Here is an 8009-nt window from a genome sequence, read left to right as displayed (position 1 = left end):
AAAAAACCATTGAATGTTTATCAATATAAACCTAAATTCGTATATGTTGGGGGAGGGCAAGTTTGCAAGTAGAGAGAACAATCAAATGTATATCACGATAGCAAAGGGTAAGACTGATGACAAACTACTTTAAAATAAATCACTGTTGCTGGAAATAGAAAACTACATATATATATATACATATATATACGTATATATATATGTATATATATGTATATATGTATATATATGTATATATGTATATATATGTATATATATGTATATATATGTATATATATGTATATATATGTATATATATATATGTAATACTTTATTTTGCAGGTAGAATAAGCTACGGGCAAGCAGCCCCATAACCTTGATGAATGTAAACCACCAAATGCATACATATGAGTAGGCTGATGGGAGAGAAAATCAGAGATGGAAGCAGCACTGGCCATCATTTTAGTGGATTGCTTTGAGAACAAAAGGAGACAGTAATGTGTTAAAAAGGTGGCATAATTTGCACTCATGGGAAATGCACAAGAAACGTTAAACGGAGTCTCTCATTGGTTTCATCATTCCCCAGATGATCTTATACTTTGGACAATTATTGAGATAATTGAGGGAGAATTTCAGATTCACAAAAAGTGAATTTCCTGGACTGTTATTTTTAAACAGCTCATATGACATCTTTTTAGCATCAGTATATTTTTCCCATCTATGAGAAATTATTTGCACATGATTTGGATGCAATCTTAGGCTTAGTGGTATAGGCACATATTTGTCAAATGTTCAAAGATTTCTTACAATTCCCCAGGCATAAACATGTAAATACTCAGATGTTCCTCTTCTTGGCCAGCATCAGCAGCATAAGGCATCAAAGAAGTCTGCCATGTGATCCAAACCTTGTAGTCTTTAATTCAATACTAATAGTTGAAATATAAGAGCAAACACTTGTTCAGGTTCCAGAGTCATCTGCTATTAAATCCACTTGGCAGGTCAAGTTTGGAAAAATGTTGACATACAAAATGTTAAATAAAGGTTTGCTTTAAACCTCCATACTTCACAGGGTTCAAATTGAGTTTCTGATTTATGAGTGATAAATACACAGGATCAGATGTTATAAAAAACCTTCTCATTTCTAGCAGGCAAATGTTGGAAGAGTCTAAAGAATATAATGGAACCTTTTCAGATACAAATATAGGGGATAGAACGTTAGAAGGCAGTTTGGTTTAAGATTAGCTCTATGTTATGCTGGGCTTCATACCTAGGTGATGGGTTAATAGGTGCAGCAAACCACTATGGCACACGTTTACCTTTATAATAAACCTTCACATCCTGCACATGTACCTTGGAACTTAAAAACAAAAATTGAAAAAAAGAATATAATATATTTGAAGAAAAAATTAGTTCTTTGTTAAATGAAATTGTTTTGCTGAACCAATTGAGTCATTCCACAATTAAATACACACACACACACACACACACACACACTAATCCAAATCATTTTATGTATGCAATGAGTAGCTTAATGTAAAACAATTTTGAAACATTAAAGTGGGAACAGAGTGAAAAAGACAGATGGAAAAGAAAACTTTATTCTTTACATGTCTGCTCAAAGTTCTCTCAATGAGGAATCTCTAACAACTCAAGGGAAAAGAAACCATCAGAGCCAGGACTGTGGCTGACACCTGTAATCCCACCACTTTGGGAGGCTGAGGTGGGCAGATCACCTGAGGTCAAGGGTTCGAGACCAGCCTGGCCAACATGATGAAACCCCCATCTCTACTGAAAATACAAAAATTAGCCAGGTGTGGTGGTGCCTGCCTGTAATCCCAGCTACTCGGGAGGCTGAGACAGGAGAATTGCTTGAACCCAGGAGGCGGAGGTTGCAATGAGTCGAGATTGCACCACTGCACTCCACCCTGGCTGGCAGAGTGAGACTCTGTCTCAAAACAAAACAAACAAACAAAAAAAAAAATAAGAAAAAACCCAAAACATCAGTTATGTCTACCAATTCAATTATTTACACAATCAGTAGAGTCAGAGGGAAAAAGTAAAATTCAGTTTGTTGTGTGCATGAATGTGCATGCACCTGAACATACATAGAAACTGAACAAATGTCAATGATTGCTGTACGAAATAAATTTATGAAATCCTTGTTTTAGAGTAAGTGCCTATACTTGGCCCTGTGAACTCCGAGTATCTGAGACAGGTCTCAGTTAATTTAGAAAGTTTATTTTGCCAAGGTGGAGGATGTACCCCCATGACACAGCCTCAGCAGATCCTGACAACATGTGCCCAAGGTGGTCGGGGCACAGTCTGGTTTTATACATGTTAGGGAGACACGAAACTTCAACCAAGGTATGTAAGATGAACATCGGTTCGGTCCTGAAAGGTGGGACAACTAGAAGCAAAGGTGGGAAAACAAAGTGGGGAGGGGCTTCCAGGTCATAGGTAGGTAAGAGACAAATGATTGCATTCTTTTGAGTTTCTGATGAGCCTTTCCAAAGCAGACAATCAGATATGCTTTTATCTCAGTGAGTAGAGGGATGACTTTGAATAGAATGGGAGGCAGGTTTGCCCTAAGCAGTTCCCAGCTTGACTTTTCCCTTTTGCTTAGTGATTTGGGGACCCTAAGATTCAGTTTCCTTTCACAGCCCCAACAGACTATAACAAACCAGAATGGATTCACTCATGCTAGGTGCTACATAATCAAACTGAACTTTGAAACAAGCCACTATTAAAAAAACAAAAACAAAGAAACCAAAAAACCCACATTATTCACAGGAAACAATCAGGGGCAGCCCAGTTTATCTGAACCAGTGTAATAAGGAATTCCCTATGTTTTAACTCTATATCAATAGTAACTTTGAAATGACTAATCTGCTTTTTGTTCTGTTTTCTTCAACTCTTTTCTGCCTACAAAGCCAACCTCCTCTGCTCAGCTTCTTAGAAACAAATGCTTGTTCTTTGATGCTGAAAAGATGAACTAGTGCTCAAACAAATAATTTTCTCTCAGCAGGGTAATTTTACTTCTGTAGTAGGGTGCGACTCATGGTTGGAGCAATGGTGAGAGCACACCTGAACAAGGGAGGGGAAGGGGTTCTTATTCCTGATACAGGTAGCCCCTACTGCTGTGTCGTTCCCCTATTGGCTAGGGTTGGACTGCACAGTCTAAGCTAATTCTGATTGGGTATTTTAAAGAGAGCAGGGGTATGAGCCAGAGTGGCGGGGTGAGCAGTTTGGTGGGAAAGACGGTTACAGAACTGGTGACTAAAACTGACTTAGGTCAGAGCAGGTGACTGGGATGACTCAGGTCAAAGCAGGTGACCAGGGGAACAGAGGTGAACTACTGATTAAAACTGGTGGAAAAGGTTGTTTACTGAAACTACGAGGAAGTTAAACTTTAAAATGGAGGACAAAGAACTGAACATACTGACATACTGATTCTTTGAAGAGAAATTTAGAGCTCACTGTATCCAGCAAGCTCATGGGAGTTCTTATTCCATTTTATAAAATGAGATGCTGCCCACATTCATGAATTGTAAATAAAAACCAATTAAATATCCAACCTAAATTTGTTGTAATTTTGTTTTTTTGTTTTAAATGGGTTGACAGATTACATTTCAATTCGAGACATGGAATGTTGCTTTTGTTGGCAGTGTTACAATCTCACATTCAACTCCAGGTAAAACCTTACACAGAGTGAATCTACCTTCTTGAACAAAAAGACGTCACTAGATATAGAAGGGCAATGATAGTCCCTTCAAGCTTTTTCAAGAATGTTCAACATTTTATTTGACAAAAAAAGACATCATCAGCGGATGGAGTGTCACCATGGGCAAGTTTGTGCATGGAGCAGAGAGGGAAGAGGCAAAAGATAAAACTTTTGTTAGGTACAGATATTCACAGATATTTGTGCACAGACTGAAGCATTTTAGCGGCTTTTGATTCTCTTTCTCAAAATGTTTATACACAAAGAACTATTTTCTTCTCATTAAGCCTTATTATCTTTAAAATTATCACATTTAAACAGAATTTTTGAGGTTTCCAAGGAATTCTGTTATACATTGTCTCATGTTATTTTTCTGCTCCAAATTCACACCACTAAGCATTACCCAACTTCTGCTTTATCTCTCCTTTGCCTTGCTTCATACTAATTGTCAGGCCTCTGAGCCCAAGCTAAGCCATCATATCCCCTGTGACCTGCACGTACACATCCAGATGGCCAGTTCCTGCCTTAACTGATGACATTCCACCACAAAAGAAGTGAAAATGGCCTGTTCCTGCGTTAACCGATGACATTATCTTGTGAAATTCCTTCTCCTGGCTCATCCTGGCTCAAAAGCTCCCCTACTGAGCACCTTGTGACCCCCACACCTGCCCACCAGAGAACAACCCCCTTTGACTGTAATTTTCCTTTACCTACCCAAATCCTATTAAAGGCCCCACCCCTATCTCCCTTTGCTGACTCTCTTTTCCGACTCAGCCCACCTGCACCCAGGTGAAATAAACAGCCATGTTGCTCACACAAAGCCTGTCTGGTGGTCTCTTCACATGGACGCGCATGAAACTAATAGTATTTAATCCTCCACTCAACCTGCTTTCTTTCCCAGTGTTTCTTTCCCAATGTTCTTTTCCATCTAACTCTGGTTAGAAGAGTGATCCCTCTGTGTCACCAGCACCTAGGAACCTGTTAGAGATGCAAATGATATGGCTCTAGCTTAGATCTCAGAATCAGAAACTCTGGATGGTCCAGTATTTCATGTTTTAGCAAGCCTTCCTGTTAATTCTAGCACACAGTCAACTTTCAGAACCACAGATCTCTTTTTCTGAGACCCACCTCTTTTTCGGAGACCCAGCTCACGTGTTACCCTCTGCAGGAATGTATTTACAAATCCATTTCCCTCTTTCTTGCGCCCCCATTAACCTGAGTACATCTACACACCAATCTTTATCTTTGTTATTGAAATTATTCTCTTGCATTTCTATAGTAGGGATCATGGTGCATTTGCTGCAATTCATATGTGTAACAACAAAACGATGACCACAAAAACTTTATTTTCAGTCACTGGGTTTATTATGCCTTAGGTAGGCAACATAGCATAGTGGCTGGCCGGGCTCAGTGGCTCACACCTGTAGTTTCAGCCACTCAGGAGACTGAGGCAGGAGGATTGTTTGAGCCCAGGAGTTTGAGGCTGCAGTGAGCCATGATTATACCAATGCACTTCAGCCTGGGCAACAGAGTGAGACCATGTTTCTAAACAAAATAAAAAGAAACAAAGTTTAAAAATAGCATTGTGGCTAAGAGCCTGAATTAAATTCTGGCTCTGAAACTTACTAGCTGGATAACTTTGTGTAATTTGCTTAATCTCTGTGGGTCTCATTTGTGAAATGGGTATAATAATTTCACGGGGTTCTTGTAAGGATTAAATAGGTTAATATATTTGAAACACACAGAATAGTTCCTGTTAGATAGTAATTGTTGCCTAAGTATTTGCTATTATTTTTTCTTGCTCAGCGTTGGGGAGAAAGACAAAAGTCCTGAATGGATCTCTTCATGATATTTCTGTTGCTTCCAGTATAAAACAGTTTATTTCAGGTAACTTCAGCATCATTTGGATAACTGCTTGGTATTTCAGGTTTCTCCCCCTTCTACCTCCTCTTTGCCCTTTTCCTGGGTGTTACCGTATTCAAGGTAAGTTTACTCATTCTCATAGAAGAAGCAAGGATCTCTGTGTTAGGCTGCTCTTGCATTGCTATAAAAAATACCTGAGAAGGGGTAATTTATAAAGAAAAGAGGTTTAATTGGTTCATAGTTCTGTATGCTGTACAGGAAGCATGGCACTGGCATCTACTCAGCTTCTGCAGAGGCCTCAGGAAGCTTCCAATCATGGCAGAAGGTCAGGGGGGACAGGCATCTCACATGGTGAGAGTAAGAACAAGAGTGAGATTGGAGGGGAGGTGCCACACTTTACAACACCTAGATCTCTCAAGAACTCATTATTAAGAGGACAGCACCAAGCCACGAGGGATTCACCTCCATAACTCAAATACCTACCACCAGGCCCTATCTCCAATATTGAAGATTATATTTCAATATGAGATTTGGATGGGGACAAATATCCAAACTCTATCAACCTCCATGTTCATTTTGGCTTGCTTCTGTGACCTCTGATTGGAGAACACCATATGTCACTTGAGTTATGGACATAAGTTCTGTTCTCTCTGGGTCTGGACTGATGTGTCTGTAGCTACTATCGTGTGTTGATTGTTCCTGAGATCCGCAAGGGTGTGGATAGACAATAATAGTGTTCATGGAGCTTAGCCAGATGGCCCAATGACTAGGCCTCCATCTTGAATCTTGCTGATTCTGCTGGCTTTCTGGGACTCTTTAATCTCCCACATTGGTAATGTCCACCACCAGCCTCTGCCATGGTACTTTTGCCCTGAGCCTTATTCTTTCCTTACTTTTTTTTTTTTTTTCTGAGACATGGTCTTACTAACTCTGCCACCCAGTTTGGAGTATAGAGGCATGATCACGGCTCACTGCAGCCCCGACCTCCTGGGCTTAAGTGATCCTCCCACCCCAGCCTACTGAGTAGCTGGAACCACAGTCACACACCACTACCCTCAGCTATTTTGTTTGTTTGTTTTTGTTTTTTATAGAGAAGGGGTCTCACTATGTCGCCCAAGTTGGTCTCAAACTTTTGGGCTCAAGCATTCCTCCTGCCTTGGCGTCCCAAAGTGCTGGGATTACAGGCATGAACCACTGTCCCCAGTCAGCCCTATTCTTCATTCCCCACTACCTTCTGTGTATTGATCCTGTCCTTTCTGAGTTTCTACCATACGTCTGCTGACTGTTTCTGCCATATACCTGCTGAGGAGAGCTAACACTGATCAATGTCTGTAGAGACCATCTTCATCTACCATCTATGGCACTACAGGCTCATACTATATATTTCTGCGAGTGAGAACAAAGGTGCCCCACTTGGACATGGCAAGTGGACTGAGCCTCTCTCTGACTTAGAATAAGATGCTGCTTTCCCAGGTGTTGCTGGTTGCAGAACCCATAGCACCTATGAGAAATGAACCCCTCCACAAGTTATAGAGGAGCTCTTCCCATTCCATTGCTTCTCTTCTGCTGCTCTCTGCTGGTGGAGTAGTGGGAGGCAAGGCTCAAGCAACCAGATCCCTGACAGTATTTTCATGCATCTTCCTTCAGCCCTTTCCTATCAACTCACTCACCTTGCTGCCTCCTCGCCCCTTCTTCGGTGGCTAAGAGCCTGGGGAAGGGGAAATCTTGGGTAATGAAAGCCTTCTCTAGAACAATAAACTTTAAATCTCTCTCAAATCCTGGACGACTCCTCCCTCAAAGCAGAGGCATTTCCCAGTGCCTCCAAACCCCCACTCCAGATGGCATGTTCTCCCTTCACACTGTGGTTTGACATAATGCCCCATATATATTCATAATATGTGAAGGACTTCTTGTGGATTTAAAAAATTACTCTTCTCCCCTATATAAAAGCCCGGAATTAAAGACTCACTTTATGGTCAAGACCTGGTTCTGCCGTCCCCATGAAGCAACATAGGCCATCGATTCAACAAGTGGAAGTGTTGGAATAATACGGCTGTAGAAAAGGAAAAAAAATACACATGTGAACTGCCCATTAAAACAACAATGAAATATGCACCTGTTGGAATGGATGTATCACATCCCAACACATTGCCAACATCAAATATCGACAAGGAGGCACAGCAACAGGAACACTTATTTCTTCTTTCTGACAAGATTACAAAATGATACAACCATTGTGTAAAACGGTTTGGCAGGTTTTTATAAATCATAACGTATTCTTACCATATGACCTAGCAATTACGCTTTTAGGTATTTACTTGAGTGAGGTGAAAATCTAACATCCACACAAAAACCTGTTTACAGTGGCTTTGTTTATAATCACCAAAACCTAGAAACAACCAAGACGCCCTTCAGTAAGCAAATGGATAAACACACTGTGATATATTAG

At 40.5% G+C, this 8009-nt stretch overlaps 1 long non-coding RNA gene across 15 annotated transcripts in view; it reads right to left on the bottom strand.

The window, feature by feature from the left end:
- Positions 1-2018: 2018 nt before the first annotated feature.
- LOC104005445 (uncharacterized) overlaps positions 2019-8009 on the bottom strand; it is a 346407-nt gene continuing 340416 nt past the window's right edge. For 14 of the 15 annotated variants that reach the window (XR_010155471.1, XR_010155473.1, XR_010155469.1 and 11 more), the window contains 2 exons: positions 7530-7613; positions 2019-5242 (listed from right to left, as the gene is read on the bottom strand). This is a non-coding gene — a long non-coding RNA (uncharacterized LOC104005445). The remainder of the gene's footprint in view (positions 5243-7529; positions 7614-8009) is intronic. The other variant, XR_010155482.1, reaches the window with a different exon arrangement.

Source organism: Pan troglodytes, chromosome 2 (assembly GCF_028858775.2).
Source record: "Pan troglodytes isolate AG18354 chromosome 2, NHGRI_mPanTro3-v2.0_pri, whole genome shotgun sequence".
Taxonomy (NCBI): Eukaryota; Metazoa; Chordata; class Mammalia; order Primates; family Hominidae; genus Pan; species Pan troglodytes.
This window is presented reverse-complemented; position numbering and strand designations above follow the sequence as displayed.